General features: G+C 42.0%; 1 protein-coding gene across 3 annotated transcripts in view; it reads right to left on the reverse strand.

Moving 5' to 3' along the window:
* Positions 1 to 9149, reverse strand: part of LOC136875836 (gastrula zinc finger protein XlCGF57.1) — a 161649-nt gene extending 152500 nt beyond the window's left edge. For all 3 annotated transcript variants that reach the window (XM_068228030.1, XM_068228029.1, XM_068228031.1), the window contains exon 1: positions 9034 to 9149. The gene's annotated coding sequence lies outside the window, so the exon portion shown is untranslated. The remainder of the gene's footprint in view (positions 1 to 9033) is intronic.
* Positions 9150 to 18411: the final 9262 nt, after the last annotated feature.

Consider the following 18411-nt stretch of genomic DNA (forward strand, 5'->3'; position numbering starts at 1 on the left):
GTCATGATACTTTGCCTACACCATTAAAGTAGTCTTTCAATGTGTTCCTGATACTTAGTGGTGTTTGCAAAACTCTGTTTCCACCTTGCCTCTGGATTTCTCCCATGATGAGATCCCTTCTTCACTCCCCTAATTGCACGCTGCCTTCTTGTACATTTTCTTCATCCACACTGTGAGGTGGCATATAAACTCCCCTGTTCTCTTCCAAATGGAAGTTGTGCAATACACAGGTAGCAAGGACAATGGATTCCACTTTGTCAACAGAGAGTGTCCTTTACTCAATAATTCCCTAAAAACATTTGCCATGATGCCAAATGCATTTTCAACTACACATCTGGCCCTACTTAATCTGTAGTTGAAAATTTTCTGCTCTCTTGTCAGCCATCTGTACCCAAAAGGCTTCATTAGGTTGGAAGAGAGGGGAAAAGCATCATCTGCAATCATTACATATGGCACTTCACACTCAGTTTCAGAAGGTTTGCAAGGGGGAGGAATGTTCAGTGTTTTATTTTGGACTGATGCAAACAAGGTGCTGTTTTGGTAGACACCTCCATCACTTGCTCGTCCATTGGTCCCAACATCAATGTATATGAATTTATAATGGGCATCCACCAGACCAAGCAAAACAATGCTGTTAGTACCCTTATAATTATAATAGTGAGAACCACTTGATCTAGGAGCTGCAAACTGTATATGCTTCTCATCCAATGCACCCAAACAATTAGGGAAATTCCATTTCTCTTCAAATTCATGTGCAATCTCAAGCCATCCAGTCACAGTATCTGGAACCTGAAAAAAATTGTGTTTGTTTTAAAGGTTACTCTGCCTGATGACTCTGTAAAATTCGATGACAATGGGATGCTGACTGTATATGAAGAAGAAAATACTGACAATCAATCATGTACATCACAGCCTGCAGCAAGTACATCAGGTAGCTTATATATGTTTATAGAAATATCAAAACATAATATTTTAAACAATTTGTTGAGGCAACTAAAATACACTGTAGGTAATTGAGTTCAAAAAGAAAATTGACAATCTTCTGGTGATAAATTCTCCTTCTTGACTTTCTAGGAAGTTAATGGTTTCCAGAACTTATTAATGGTATACTGTAGTAGGGTAATTACTCACATTATGATATTATGCAGTGACATTAATTCAGAAACATGCATATTATTTATGCAATCACTGTGAATTAGCTTATTATTATTATGATTATTATTTCCAGGCACATCACAAAAACGGAAGAAGGGGTCGATTGAAGACGATGTCCTCCTTCAGGCTTCAAAGGTGCTTCACTCAGTGTCAAATACTGAAGATGCAGACGATGAATTTGGCAAATTGCTGCCTCAGAACTGAGAGCTCTTACCGACACAAAAATTAAAATTCTTACCAAACATAAAATTCAAAAAGCAATAATGGATGCTCAATTGAAAGTATTAGGCCTACTAAATACAGACTAGGAAAGGAGTTCCCACAGCCTAAAAGATGATATTGTACATATTTATGTAATATTTTTTAATAATTATTTTGTTTAAATAAATTCAAATATTTACCTTCATGTACTTTTCCTTCAGTGAAGAGTATATTTCCCTACATGTTTCAGGAATAATACGTGCTAGAGTTCCAAATGGTATTCTAGTTGAATACATCAAGTTGGTGTAACTTTCTCCAGTGGCCAGAAATCGGAGTGTCACTTGCAGTCTCATTTCAAGAGAAATAGCTTGCCTCGTGTTAGTGTCTTGTCGAATAATTTTGGGACCAACAAGATCCAGAAGTTTCTTAAAACTGCCTTCCTCCATTCTTAGAAAATTCCTATATGAATGCTGGTATTCTAACCTCAACTCATTTTCAATCAAGGACAGCAATCCTCTACCTTCTTCTCTTCTTTTTACCCAATCCCGAGTCCAGCATTTCCTGGCATTTCTTTTCTACCTTTTTACCACTGTACAACATATAATTGCAGCTAAAGCCGCAAGTAATAGATGGGATTAGTGATCACGAAGCTGTTTTTGTGGTAATTAAAAATAAATGTGAAAGAAAGGAAGAGATTAAAATTAGGACTGTTAGGCAGTACCATATGGCTGATAAAACAGGCATGAGGGAGTTTTTAATAAGCAACTATGAACGGTGGAAAACGGTAAATAAAAATGTAAACAGACTCTGGGATGGGTTTAAAGCAATTGTTGAGGAATGTGAAAATAGGTTTGTACCTTTAAAGGTGGTAAGGAATGATAAAGATCCACTATATTATAACAGGGAAGTAAAGATACTAAGTGTAAGGGCACACAGGAAGCGGCGCGGCACGGCTCAGGGCGTGCCGGGCCGGGGCGGCGCGTCATCTGCACGGGTATTGCACACACAGGACGCGATATCGTACAGGCGGTAATCAACAACATGGCACTGCACAAAGCTGCACGTACAAGTATCCTCTGTGCAAGTAACTTTTTTAAATTGACAATTTTGAAGCGACAGCGGAGGAGAGGGTGGGTGAATGAAGTGTGTTTGACGAGAGCTGTTCATGGAGAGTATCATCACTTATTTCCAGTTTAAAGAAAGCACGAGGAACACTTTTTACGTTACACAAGAATGTCAATATCATCATTTGATTATATCCTTAGCAAAGTTAAAAACGATCTGGAAAAGAAAACAACCAACCAACTGGAGAAAACCTATCGGTCCAGAGGAGACAATAGTTGTTTGTCTGAGGTAAGTCAGTTTCATATGGCTTATATCAGCATTACTTTTGCAACTGAAAATAAATGAGCTGGTAGAGGTGGTACATGAAGGTTAGAGTACATGCTTTTTAAAATATACGAAATGTATTGGAGCCATGACATTTTATAAAACAAATGAAATCAGAATTAAAGATCCTCTGAGGAAACTTTTTGAATGACAATGTAAAACACAAACTGTTTCAATGTAGATATTTCTTTATATTTTACCACTGCTGTTGTGGAGTCTCATGATTAGAAGGTATACGTTCTTCGTCGATGTAATGAAATGTTCCAAAAGCACCACCTTGATCTGATTTAGCCATTTTCGCATCAATGAACAGCTGCGTAATTTTATTTCTCATTGTTAACTTTTCTAAAGGTGACATACCTTTAAAAAGAGGCAGCAAGCTCATTGTTCATTAATATTTTAAGGAGTTCGACTTTTTGCTCTTCTACCAGTAACATTTTCTTTGCTACGACATCTTGCACATTTATTTTCCTCTTACGGGGATTTTGAGAACCGAAACTTGAGCTTAGGGTGGGACATAATTGTGGGAGTTTTCAGAACGTGATGAAACAGTCGAACACTCGCCTTCTATCTCCTCCACACTGTCCTGTTTTTGTGACTGCGTACCATCGCCGCTATCATCAAGTTCATCGAAGTTCATGTCGTTGGCATACGGGAATGAAATCATAGGAGACGGGTTCAGGTTTCCAGATGTTGTACTTGGATTCATCTCATCTTTCAAAAAGTAGAGCAACTCAAAAAATGGCCAGGTCGAAAGTTGCGTTTTACCGTCGGCATCACCAGATTTGTATTTCATTGTCTTTTCCAATTCCTTTCTGTAATGATCTCTCATGTTCTTCCATTTACTTCAAGCTTCAACCTCTGAAAGAAAGTAAAAACATTTCTGAAACAAACTTGTTTTCTGAGTTAATGGGGTAGCTTGATGTAGTAGGTCAAGCCGGGTTTCAGTAAAAGAGGAACAGACACTACCCCCATTTTTATACTACGTAGTATAGATAAATTTTATCTTTAGAACTGGCAGCGTTGGAGGTCCTTATCACTTAGTGTTTTATTTAATTTCATAACTTACTTCATTTTTAAGGGAAACGGCAATTGCTGTCACCCTGTTGCTGTAAAATCTACCAAATGTTTTTTACATATATTTTGATAACAAATTACAACTATTGTTGCTGATATATTAATTTGATTTTGTTTTAGGTATTTAGCCACAGGTGCTTCATTTCAAATGCTGGCTTATTCCTTCTGAATGGGATACTGAAGCGTGAAGTCTATTGCGATAGATTCGTGCAAATTACTGTGGAAAAGACCTAGTGGAAGATCACATGCCCGTGGCCTTTACTGAATAATTAAAGCAATCAAGAGCGGGGTTTTGGGACTTATGGAACTTGCCAAATTGTGTAGGAGCACTTGATGGAAAGCACTGCAGAATAAAATGTCCTCCACATTCTGGATCGGAATTCTAGAACTAAAAAAAGGTATTTCTCAGTAGTCCTGCAAGGTGTGTCTGATCCGGAATACAAATTCTTAGCCATTGACGTAGGTGCGAAAGGTAGGTAGAATGACGGCGGTACATTTGCTGCTTCTTCACTATATGCAAGCCTCGAAAACAACACTTTCAATATGCCCCCGAACTTCCTACTTCTTTCGAAATATTACCAAACGTTCTCATTGCAGATGAAGCATATCCATTGAAAACGTACCTGCTGAAACCATATGCGCAGAATGATCTGACTCCTGCAAAAACAACCTTCAATTATAGATTGTCATGAGCTCGGAGGTGTATTGATTGTGCTTTCGACATACTTTACCCAAAATGTCGCATTTTTCAGAAAGACATTGAAACGACAGTACACCACGCTATAACAATAATAAAGTGTGCTTGTGTTCTCCACAATGTTGTGAAGGACAAAGATGGTGAAAATGACCCCGTGTTCAGAGAAGCCACAACTCTACACAAACATAGGAGAAATAACAGATACACATCTCAAGCACAGGAGATCAGAGATAAATTTGCCAACTATTTAAAAACACAGACTTTTGAGAGGAGACTATAGTGTCTAAAAGTGTGGTTAACTTTATTATTTCATAAACTATAGTAGTTAGAATAGAACTGAACTGAATTGAATTGAAAATAATTTCTTTAGAAATAGTCTAACATCAACATTATATAACCATACCAGGATTCTGTGTTGTTTTACGAAATATAGCTAGGTACTTACTTGTATTCATTGCTCTTCCTATTTCATCCCACAGCTTCTCAATCACACCTCTGTTGCGATAATGCTTGTGCCTCGATTGCCAAATAGGCGGTCTAGCAAATACCTCGTTAATAAATAGTTCGCCGTCCGTGGTACAACATGCAGCCCGCGTCTACCCGCCTCAAGAAAACAAACTCGACTGTTCCAAGTTGGCCCGCGCCGCGTCGCGCCACTCCGGCTCGCTTCAAGTCGCTGTTTGTTTCTGCAGTCCCATAGCTTAGTACGTACTTGTTCATACCGGCCCGGACCGCCCCGCGCCGCATCGCTTCCTGTGTGCCCTTACACTAAGAAGGATGTGCAGGTTGGAAAGAGATAGTTAGAAATGGCTGTGGAAGTAAGGAGAAACTGAAATTGAAAAAGGAAATTGAATCTAGCAAAGAAGTCAGCTAAGGATAACATGATGGCAAGCATAATTGGTGGCCACACTAATTTTAGTGAAAAATGGAAGAGTATGTATAGGTACTTTAGGGCAGAAACAGGTTCCAAGAAGGACACTCTAGGAATAATTAATGAACAAGGGGAGTGTGTATGCGAGGATCTTCAAAGGGCAGAAGTATTCAGTCAGCAGTATGTAAAGATTGTTGGTTACAAGGATAATGTCCAGATAGGAGAGGTGACTAATACTAAAGAAGTATTAAAATGTACCTATGACAGCAATGACATTTACAGTAAGATACAAAAGTTGAAAACTAAAAAAGCACCTGGAATTGATAAGGTTTCAGGGGATATACTAAAGACAATGGCTTGGGATATAGTACCATATCTGAAGTACTTGTTTGATTATTGTTTGCATGAAGGAACTTTACCAAATGAATGGAGAGTTGCTATAGTGGCCCCTGTATATAAAGGAAAGGGTGATAGGCATAAAGCTGAAAATTACAGGCCAGTCAGTTTGACATGCATTGTATGTAAGCTTTGGGAAAGCATTCTTTCTGATTATATAAGACATGTTTGCAAAATTAATAAATGGTTTGACAGAAGGCAGTTTGGATTTAGGAAAGGTTATTCTACTGAAGCCCAACTTGTAGGATTCCAGCAAGATATAGCAAAACCTGGATTCAGGAGGTCAATTGGGCTGTATTGCAACTGACTTGATAGGGTAGATCATGGGAGACTACTGGCAAAAATGAGTGCAAATGGACTAGACAAAAGAGTGACTGAATGGGTGGCTCTGTTTCTAGAAAATAGAACTCAGAGAATTAGAGTAGGTGAAGCTTTATCTGTCGCTGTAAAAATTAAGAGGGGAATTCCTCAAGGCAGTATTATTGGACCTTTGTTTTCTTATATATATCAATGATATGTGTAAAGAAGTGGAATCAGAGATAAGGCTGTTTGCAGATGATGTTATTCTGTACAGAGTAATAAATAAGTTACAAGATTGTGAGCAACTGCAAAATGACCTTGATAATGTTGTGAGATGGACAGTAGGCAATGGTACGATGATAAACGGGGATAAAAGTCAGGTTGTGAGTTTCACAAATAGGAAAAGTCCTCTCAGATTTAATTACTGCGTTGATGGGGTGAAAGTTCCCTTTGGGGATCATTGTAAATACCTAGGTATAAATATAAGGAAAGATCTTCATTGGGGTAATCACATAAATATGATTGTAAATAAAGGGTACAGATCTCTGCACATGGTTATGAGAGTATTTAGGGGTTGTAGTAAGGATGTAAAGGAGAGAGCATATTTGTCTCTGGTGAGACCTCAATTTGAGTATGGTTCCAGTGTATGGGACCCTTACCAGGATTGGTTGATTCAGGAACTGGAAAAAATCCAAAGTAAAGCAGCTTGATTTGTTCTGGGTGATTTCCGACAAAAGAGTAGCGTTACAAAAATGTTGCAAGGTTTGGGCTGGGAAGACTTGGGAGAAAGGAGACGAGCTGCTCGACTAAGTGGTATGTTACATGTAATAAATATCATTTTTGGTCCGTATTGATGATATTAGACGATTTTGTATTGATTAGGTGGTCTAATAAATAACTTAATGTTATTATTTCAATCTAAGTGGTATGTTCCGAGCTGTCAGTGGAGAGATGGCGTGGGAGGACATCAGTAGACGAATAAGTTTGGATGGTGTCTTTAAAAGTAGGAAAGATCACAATATGAAGATAAAGTTGGAATTCAAGAGGACAAATTGGGGCAAATATTCGTTTATAGGAAGTGGAGTTAGGGATTGGAATAACTTACCAAGGGAGATGTTCAAGAAATTTCCAATTTCTTTGCAATCATTTAAGAAAAGGCTAGAAAAACAACAGATAGGGAATCTGCCACCTGGGCGACTGCCCTAAATGCAGATCAGTAGTGATTGATTGGGTTTTACTTTGTTTGTTGGAGTCATACTCTCAAACACACTGTAAGTTGAACAGCTGATTCTTGGTTTAAAAGTTTATCGATAGATGGCAGCACATACACTTCTTAGTTCAGAAGTTAGTTCATACATGGCCATACTGATGTTTCTACGGATTTTATAAATTAATTTTACCGTGAGCAACACAACTTGTTTTCATTAAATTTTTATAAAATTTATTGTACAACAAATTTTACTAAACATTTTACCGTGAGCAACAGGCATAATGGTATTGAAAAGGTGGACAAATTACAATAATTTATTTCAAAGAATTGTTTAATAACAAAAACTGTCCGGTCAGTACAGAACCGATTATGAAATGTGTCACTTCCCAGAGAGAAGCACATATTACTGGGCGTATCTTCTTTAATGTGCTTGTGCGCGCGGATGTGAGCTTGCATCCGGGAGATCGTGAGTTCGAATCCCACTGTCGGCAGCCCTGAAGATGGTTTTCCGTGGTTTCCCATGTCCACACCGGGCAAATGCTGGGGCTGTACCTTAATTAAAGCCACGGCCGCTTCCTTCCAACTCCTAGGCCTTTCCTATCCCATCGTCGCCATAAGACCTATCTGTGTCGGTGCGACGTAAAGCAACTAGCAAAAAAAAAAATGTGCTTGTAATGAAAATACCGGTCTGTGGATCTCGTTCTCGTGAAGCGGAATGCTTACTCATTGCGCTGTGCGTGAAGCACTCTCGAAATACAGTGTTCAGACTCCACTTTTTTTCGAAACTGGGTCGGGGTTTGCGTCTTACAATTTGAATTTTGGAAGTTCTCAGCATGGTACCGGTACGTGAGTATATTCAAAAAGGTCTCATTATCAGAATACTTGCAGCGCATGCAAATTTATCTCACGACCTGGCTCGACGATAGTACACAGGCACATCCATATAATTAATTACGGGACAACAGAGATATCTCGCAGTAAATAAATCGTTACAATTACAAGAAATACTACAACGTCTCTTCTGTGAAAGACACTTCGTTTCTTATCCGACTTCACAGCACGCCCAGTTTGAAACAGAACTCAACACTGAAATATGACATTTCCAACTACCCTGAAACGAATATGATCTTTTTAATTATGGTCAATTAACACATGAATGGCATAAAAGTCGTGTTATAACTTCTAACGTGCTAACCACTCGAATGTTACTCGAATGTTTACACCTTCACTCAGAGAGAAGCCTTTATGCCTCCTTCGTAATTACATGACATGTAAGACAGCATTATTAACAGCAGCGCGACTGTGATGTAAGAAAAATACCTGATTCAGAAGTACTCATAGAGAGAAGAACAGAAGTACAGTACTTTACGACTTAGAAAAAAATTAATGCAAACCCACCGCTTCTATACTCAACGTTAAATCCCGAAACCATAAACAGAAATAATACATAAGGTATATAAGGATAGAAAATTACTTTCATTTATTCTCAGGGTCTCCGTTTAATCTTATTGAACATTTCTAGAATTAACAGTAAGAAAAGAGTGCAATAGGAAATTATCTAGAGAATTTTAGCATCAATTCCTTCGTCTTCAAACATGTTGAAAGTGACGAAATGGTGATTCATTCAGCAGACAAATCAGTTCTACAATTAAATGCCATTATATTGCGGAAATTGAAATATTACAACAGAAAAAAAAAGTTCTAAAGGTAGCAATTAAAAGTAATGAATGTACTTACTTCAACACAGGCTGCACCGGCAGTCGAGTTACTACATAGAACTGAGCGTCAGTGCTACCAATAAAACAGGTTCAAATTCCACTATGGATCGGCCTCCAATAGCGATTTCTCAGTCGCACAAATATAACTCATTACAAGTGAACAAACATGCGACGAAAGAATATCAGCGATAGAAAAGTTGTAATAAGTCCTATTTTTGCTGCGACGCGACTGTGCCTCTACGGAATGAATCACACGAACAGGCATGAACGTGCAACCACTTGCGATAGTTCTGAAGTTGGCCTGTACCGGTCGTGTGAAATTTTTGTCGTGTTCAAATATCTGATCAGGAATCTACTGGATGCGATGAACGTATATCAACGGTAATTGATACTGAGGTACCGCAGTTATAAGGAAAAGTGAAAGAAGACCATATTTTTATTATAAACAATTAAAGAAATGCAGTGATCGTAATTTTAAAGAAAAACTGTGTACTGAAGTTAGTATACAAACTAATTCCAAACTGGAATGAACTGGTAGCAAAGGACAAGAAAACTAAAGGTAAGTTTGAATAAAAATATACTTGTTATTATAAAAAAAATATTAACTGCAAACCAAAATGAAGAAAACACGAATAATAATACAAGAATGCATACGTTGTTATTGAAAAGATTGTCATATTACGTTTGTTATTTCATTAATGCAGTCTTGTACCTGCCATTGGTTAGAAAATACTGGTAGTATCGTATTCCCAAGACACTGAGCCTTGAGGTGAAATGAAGTAATTTGCAAAGTAGTCTCTCACTTCAGTACCAATACCCGCAAACCAATTCGAGATATCCCTTCCAGAAGACTCTCTCAGCATTCATCTTCAACGTGCAATCCATATTTTCTCCTGACAAAGTTATGTAATACACAGCATGATTTTCCAATGTCTTCTGATAACTTTGTTTGCACATGTAATGACCGGTAAAGGATGCGCCATGTATTGATCAAAATTTCACCAATCTTAAAGCAAACACATTGGGCGGTGTGAATAAAAATCAGCACGCACTCTTTACTCGCGACTTTAGAGCAGACACTCGCAATGAGGTGAATAAAAACCTCCTATCGGTAGCAGTCACTCACAGCACACACGCCAGTCGCTCGAGGAGCAGAGTGTGCGCTTCAGATTTCTTAAACAGGCACTCTTTCCGGTAAGCGCCCGCTCATGTTTCGTTGAGCTAATTCAGTAGGTGACTCCAAATGATAGTGTCAAGTTCAATAGCATGGCAGAGGTTATGGTGGTGGTTATTCGGAAAAGAAAATTATATAAACTTCGCAGAGAATCATCACAACTTGATTACTGAGAGTTATATAGGTCCAGTAAGGAGCATGCTGAAGAGCCTCCGTGGCTCAGGCGGCAGCGCGTCGGCCCTTCACCTTTGGGTTCCGTGGTTCAAATCACGGTCACTCCATGTGAGATTTGTGCTGGACAAAGTGGAGGCGGGACAGGTTTTTCTCTGGGTACTCCGGTGTTTGCTGCCATCTTTCATTCCAGCAACACTCTCCAATATCATTTCATTCCATCTGCCAGTCATTAATCATTGCCCCAAAGGAGTGCAAACAGGCTTCGGCAGCCGGTATGATTCCTATCCTCGCCGCTAGATGGGGCTTCATTAATTCCATTCGTGACCCGGTCAGATGACTGGAAACAGGCTGTGGAATTTTCAAGGAACATGCTGAATGGTTAGCGGAGCATTTCCTTGTGCACTCCAAAGAAAGAAGAGTTGGTGCAGAAAACATGTGAATCTTCTTGCGTTATGTTGGTGATCTTGAGTTTCGGAGTGGAGTTGGTGAAGACATCTAGGACCACTGTGTCAAAAACATTTCCGTATGTTTTGACCTGAACAGAAATGAAAACAGATTCATCGTCATCATATTCTAAAGGCTAAGCCTTGTCGCTGCAGCCACGGTTGTCTATCTTGAGCCAGTCTTTTCAACTCAGCGTAGGTCTTGCACTTCATCCTCAGAAGCAGGTTTTTGAAGGAAGGCACTCTGTGTCTTCCTCCTCCTCTTTTGCCAGCAATTATTCCTTCAATAATATTACAAAGGAACTCCTCATGACGCAGAATGTGACCAATAAATTTTATTTTCCGTTTTTTAATTTCAGTTATCAGATTCCGTTCTTCTCTTATCTCTCTAAGGACTTCGGTATTGCTCTTCATTGCCGTCCAACTTATCCTCTGCATTCTTCTCCAGATCCACATTTCAATTGCCTCTAGTTTTTTTTCTTTTCTTGCATTCCAAATGTCCAGCTTTTGCAACCATACAGAAGCACGCTCCATACAAAGGTTTTTGCAAAGGCTTTCCGAGATTGAATATCTAGATGTTTGTTAGCCAGCAGATGCTTTTTATCTTGGAATGCTCTCTTTGCCATGGTTATCCCCTTCGTGACTTCTGATATGCTCCGATTATCACTCGTGATCAGGGTTCCTAGGTAGCAAAACTCTTTCACTTGTTCTATTTTATCAAGGCCAATTTTGAAGTGTGTTATAGGTGTTTTCTTGTCTTTACATATTGTCATCGTTTTTGTTTTCCTTGTATTAATTTTGAGGTTCCATTTGCCTAAAGTTTTTGCTAATATGTTGATCATTCTCTGCATATTTTTACCTGTTTCTGCTAGTATGGCAATATCATCAGCAAATCTTATAGAGTGTACTTGTTTGCCATTAATTTTGATCCCCGTTGTTTTCTCCTTCATGACTGCGATGGCTTCTTCGATGAACATATTGAAGGGATAAGTAGACAGTGGACATCCTTGTCTAACTCCTCTTCTGATTTTGGCATTTTTCTTTTCCCACTGATTTCTAAATCAGTGTCTTGCATTCTGTATAAATTTAGTATGAGGCGTCTATCCTTCAAATCAATTCCTGCTTTTTTCATGATAAGGAAAAGTTGTTCCCAGTCTACTCGATCAAAAGCTTTCTCTAAGTCGACAAAGGTCACGTATACTTTCCTATTCTTCTCAATTCTTCTCTCCAGAATTAAACGTAATGCCACAATTGCTTCCCTAGTACCCCTCCCTGATCGAAATCCAAACTGGTCATTATCGATATAGTGTTCTAACTTCCCTTTAATTCTATTCTTGATGATGTTGCGCAGTATTTTTGAAGCATGAAACAGGGGAGTGACAGTTCGATAATCTGAACAGTCCGTGGCATTCCTCTTTTTTGGTATTGCAACAGTTCTGGTTTTACTAAAGTCAGGTGGAACTATGCCATTCTCATAGCAATCTGACACCAGCTGAAAACGGTAACGTTTCATATCGTCACCCAAGTGTTTCAGAAGTTCTGCTGGAATGTTATCTGAACCGGGTGCTTTCTTTTCCTGGAGACTGTGTAGTGCTGCATTGAACTCTAAAGATGTGATTGAGGGACCCTTTTTGCATTCGTCTATCCCGTGTTCTTTTTCAATGTAGCTGGTTATATTATTTACATCGTTTCCTTGGTACAGGTCTTCAATGTATTCTTTCCAATGTTCACAGATTTCTTCGGTGTTGAACAGGAGATTTCCCCTTTTATCTCTGAGTATGGAGCTTCTGGTTTTTGGTATGTGTTGTGGGGTTCTGATACTGAAATATGCGTTTTCCACCTGTCCTCTGATCATGTCCTTTTCTATAATCTCGCTTGTCTCCTTCATCCAGTTCTCCTTTGCTTCGCGACACTTTATTGTGATCTGATTTCTAATTTCTTTGTACCGTTCTTTATTCCCTACTCTCCTCTCCTTATTCCTTTCGCGAATAAGGTTTATGATTTCATCAGTCATCCATGGCTTCCTCGGCTGTAACTGTCTTCTTCCCAGCACTTCCTCAGCAGCTTCACTTATACCATTCCGTTTTTCCTCCCATATTGCACTGACATGAAAAGTATCTGCTAACTGATTAGTTTTCATTTTGTATGCCTTTTGTTTGCCAGTGTTCTTTAAACTTTGTGTGTTCCATTTGTGCTGGGTCAATTTCATATTCTTCTGTAGCTTGGCTATTACAAGATTGTGGGCGCTGTCCACATGAGGTCCTGGATAGCTGTGGCTGGATTTAATCTGGTTTCGATATCGCTGTCTGACAAATATATAATCAATCTGGTATCGTGGATTATCTCCAGGTGCTTTCCATGTGTATTTTTTTCAGACAGGTACTTCAAAGAATGCGTTTGTTATAACCATGTCATGCTGTTCACAAAATTCTAAAAGTCTCTGACCTCTTTTTTTCATGTTCCCTAGTCCGTAATTTACCAGCATATTTCAAGTCGCTATGTGAACCAACAGAGGCATTGAAATCGCCCATTATGATCACATTATCTTTATTTCCTATGAGTTCCAACGAGCTTTCAGTTTGCTCGTAGACTATCTCTACCTCTTCATCCGAACTGTTTGAAGTTGGGCAGTATATATGAATGATCACTAGATCAACTGGAGTGGCTTTCACTTTGATCATCATCAATCTGTCACTTACATGATATGTGTTGATCACGTGACTAGACCATTTTCTTCGCAAGATAATAGCCACTCCATTCATTCCCGACTTTTCACTTCCACTGTAAATTATTCTAAATTCGTCTGAACAGAAGTCCCCGTTTCCTGACCACCTTGTTTCACATATTCCTAAAATATCAAGTGTTGTTTCTTGCATTGCGATTTTGATTTCTTCTAGTTTTCCTATTCTTAGCAACGTTTTCATATTCCAAGTCCCTACATTGAATTTATTACGCACTTTCCTGCAAGGATTTCTTTGGATGACGACCTGAGAGGCCTTGCAGTCATCTTTTCTCCTGCCGGATCTTGAGTTCCGAAGCACATGATCAGTATTTACAGTTTCGCTCAAACTTCTTGGGATTTTGCTTGTGCAGTGGTTTCCCGTTGCCTTCTGCACATCAGTTTAACAACCGCCCCTAACTTGGAGAACAGACGCTGCCCGCAAGCCGCCCACTATGGGTCAGACGCCTGCAGTTATGAATTCCAATGGCATTTCCTCCACTGAGGGTTCATCACCCGACTAAGAGAACTCCTCCGCCCGAAGCCGTTGGTCCCCTCAGTTGGCTGGGTTATTTCCCGCCGCCCAACACTCGGCGTTGAGACGCTGGCTGCCCGGCCTACTCAATTACCGTAGCAGGATATACCTGGCGAGACACAGATTATTAGATTAAAAAACCCACGGCACTTAACGCCCTTGAAAGGGCTTTGGCCTGCCCAGCGACCGCTGTTCAGCCCAAAGACCTGCAGATTACGAGGGCCTTATGGTCAGCACGAAGCATGTCTCGACCGTTATTCTGGGCTTTCGGGACCGGGGCCACCATCTCGCCGTCAGATAGCCCCTCAATTCTAATCATGCAACCTGAGTGGACCTCGAACCAGCCCTCAGGTTGAGAGAAAAATCCCTGACCTAGCCGGGAATCGAACCCGGGAATCTGGACGAGAGGCAGGCACGCTACCCCTACAACACGGATTATTAGATAAAGTTTCAACAAATGTTGCTTAGATGCAGGAAGCACGGGCTAAGTGGCAAGAACGTTTTAGCTTCCCTTATGCTGTCGGAACTGTAGACGGTACTCGTGTAGAAATTCAGAAGCCACATGTTCATGGGAATGACTGCATTTAGAGAAAAGCCGTCCCTAGCATTAATGTACAGGCCACTTGCAATGGAAAGGAAAAATTCAACCAGTGTAGATGTATCACGGCCTGACTCTGTCCCGAATTTGGAGAAACTCCGATGTTTGCAGAGTTATCACGCCTCTATTGGAAGTCGATGGGATGATAACTTCTGCAGATCTTACAACTTGCTTTACGTCGCACCGACACAGATATTACGGCGACGATGGGATAGGAATGGCGTAGGAGTAGGAAGGAAGCGGCCGTGGCTTTAATTAAGGTACAACCCCAGCATTTGCCTAGTGTGAAAATGGGAAACTTCTGAGAACCATCTTCAGGGCTGCCGACAGTGGGGATCGAACCCACTATCTCCCGGATGCAAGTTCACAGCTACGCGCCTTAACCGCACGGCCAACTCGTCCGGTCCTGCAGATATGGCACCTTAAAAATTACATTCGATTGTCAATATATTATTTTCATCATAATTAACTTTTGATATTTACATCATATCATTTTCCTCAATTTATTAATGTCGTAATATTCAGGCTATGATTTCCTAACTTTCAGACGGCCGATGGTGGGGTTATTCTCACCCTGTATCTGATTCATAGGGGCTGCTTGGCCGAAGCGTTAAAGGCGTGCTCGGTTCGCACGGAAGGACGTGGGTTCGTATCCCCGTCAGGAAGTCGTAAAATTTAAGATTTCCACTTCCGGAGGTGCATATGTCCCTGAGGTTCACTCAGCCTGCACCAAAAATGAGTACCAGGTTAATTCCTGGGGCAAAGGCGGCCGGACGTACTGTAGAGCTAATTACTCTACACCATCACGTGCCGAGGTTACGAATGGTGAGAGCCTTTACCTTCCACTCCTCCAAGGGCCTTCATGGCCTGTACGGAGGTGACTTTGCTTTGCTTTGTATCTGATTCATCGGTCGCTTTTCCCATTATTTTAGCGATATGCATTTGTTCCCCGTACGCTTTAATTCTACTTTATATCTGAGTTTTGTTTTTCATGTTTTGAAATTTATTACCAACTGTTGTTGGGCGAAAATATTTCAGTTAAATTTAGCAAGTAATTCACACTGAACTGCATTTAATGCACTTGTTTTCTTGTGCTTCTTATCCGGTAACGGTGGCTTTGAAAACAGAATTGTATATTCCTTTAAAATGGAGATAAAAGCGGACTGAAATTCCACATTGTCGTCTGCCATGTTAAGCATTGAACTATCCCCCTCGTGACCATCGACTCAATCTACATAGCCTCTTACTTGCTATTATTTCTAAGAAGAAAGAGATAGCAGGGAAGAGTGGGATGTGATACAAGGAGTATCTGCCGGTTTCCTAGTCAGACTCGCTACCACGACCAGAGTTTGTGTTGGTAAGGTGGTGTTAAGTTGTGGGTATTGAAGGGTCAGGGGAAAACCACATAGGCAGAAAGAGCCTACATGTAAAACCTGACATATTTTGATAGCACGTGCAAAGATGTGGGCTGGAAAGGTCCAGTGGTTGTGTTAGTTGAGTAGAGGTATCATGCACCAGCCATGAACCACAGTCTCGCCATTCCATCTGCCAGGGAATCAGTCCGTCTGGGCACTGCCGTGACTAGCCTGGGCCTTGCCGGTTGCGGAGCCATGCGTGTAGTGCCACTAGGGCCCGCCGCACAGCGCCATCCCCTTGGGGTCCCTCGTACCCAGTCTCCGATCCCGGAGAATGAAGCCAAGCCCGCCGGGGCGGGGGCCTCCTGGAAGGGGGTGGGTCATGACGCCGGGTCTCCTTCCTCTCTGTCCGCGCCATAGCCAGGTAAACAGGGCAACTGCGATGAGAGGCCGGGTGGCCCCCCGCGCAGTTGGCGCACACCGGCGCCTCCTTAAGTGTTGCACAGGCCGTGTAGTGGCGATCACCCCCACAGCAGTTGCACCTTACTAGGAGCCCACACCTCTCCTGCCCGTGACCCCACCTCAAACAGCGGAAACACTGCAAGAGCAGCTGAGAGGGACGTTTCAGTCTCATCTGATTGCCGCTACCAGCTGAGATCCTCTCCTGGTTGGTTCCTCGGTTTACTGCTGTCCTGGGAGCAGTCGTGGGTTGCGGCTGGTGGGCCTGCGTCTTCTTTCTTCTCGTCCGGGGGCGGCGTCTTCTTCCCGGGGGTTTCTTCTCGGCAGGGGACGAGGCCTTGTCCTGGTAGCCCTCCTCCTGGCCTGATAACCCCGGGGTAGCGTGTGGCTTCGCTGCATCGCCGAGTTCTCCCTCCTCCTGCCTGGCGGCAGTTGCGTCGGTCTGCGCAGATACCCGATTGTGTTCCCTGTCTTGTGGGGCGCACATCGACGTCTGCAGCTCGACAGACACGCGGTAGGCTGGGCCTGGGCAGCAGCCTCTGAACGCCAGGGGGCGTCCTCCTCCACTGCTGTGCTGCCGTCCGCCGTCATGGGCGCTTTCCTGGATTACACCCGGGTTACAGGCACTTCCTGATGGACCTGGGTCTGCGTCCACTTCACCCTGACTGGTGGTTGACGTTCCTGGTTGGCGCCCTTGTTGGGCTGCGTGTACTTTGTAAAGTACAGCGGTCCAACTGGGGTCGCGCCGCCGTCACCCTCGGTCCTCCGCTCCGTTTGGGTGGTTGTCTCCTGGCTGGCTGAGACGTCCAGCTGCTCCCTGAGTCCTGGTAGCCGGACGATCTGGAAGCGTTCGGACATCAGCCTCTCGTAGACCTTGAAGCAGCTTGCGTCCTTGGGGTAGATCACCACTGCCCAGCCGAGGATCACCTCGCCGATGAGCTGGGCGATCTGCCCCTCTCCGCTGCCCTCCGCGATCGCTGTAAGGAGATCGACTATAAGAATCGTCTCCCGGTACACGTCTTTCCCCCACCGGTTGTACACCAAAGCCGGGGCGGGCGCCAAGCTCAGCCTAGCTTGGAGTCCTCGTGTGGCTGCATCGCAGTCGTAGTCGGCCGGTTTCGCTTGGACCATCCTGGTCCTCCTGAAAAAGAAATCCTGAAAGAGAAGAGAATGCGAGCACTGAGAAGTGCTCAGGTCTAACAAAAGCTCTTTCGAAAGTGTACCAACAAGTACAGTTGCCTAACTAGTACTGGGAGAGTACAGGTCGCCTGGTGAGGAGAGAGAGAGAGCGAGTGAGAGGAACACGTCCTTCCACTACGACAGTCAAGCTCGTCCTCTTGAACTATCCGGAAGTCATCAAAGTGTTATACACATGGCACTGGCACTGAGTGGCTGCTCCAGACACTCGCTTCCGCTCTACATTTTTATTCACCGCAAATGCGGAGTGGAAGCTCATCGGCAGGGATACACTCAGGCACTCAGTGAGCATACGCTCACTCGCTTAGACTCATTTTTATTCACACCAGCCATTGTTTTAGGGTAGGGTATCATTATGAATAGAATAGAATGTATTGCCATTAAACAATGCACATTGTAAAAGGCAAAAGTCCAGTTATAACTGTACCTATTACACTATTGAACATCGTAACTCACTGTACTATTGTATGCTATTCTGAAAGTAATATGTCTACATAATAACACATCGTTACTAATTTATATGGAGGTGCACCAATTTTTCTTCAAATTCCTGTATACTCTAAATGCTGTTTGCCATCGGCCAGCCTCTTAGAGCCTTTTGAAGGATTTCACAGACTATCTCTAAATATCTCTTAAGTGGGCTTGTGAAAGATTACCGATATCATTCCTGTGTAGCTTTCATATTTTTGCGTTCTCACATGAGGAGTGTGGAGTGAGTGGAGGGGGGGGGGGGGGAAATGTAC

Source organism: Anabrus simplex, chromosome 6 (assembly GCF_040414725.1).
Source record: "Anabrus simplex isolate iqAnaSimp1 chromosome 6, ASM4041472v1, whole genome shotgun sequence".
NCBI classification, from domain to species: domain Eukaryota; kingdom Metazoa; phylum Arthropoda; class Insecta; order Orthoptera; family Tettigoniidae; genus Anabrus; species Anabrus simplex.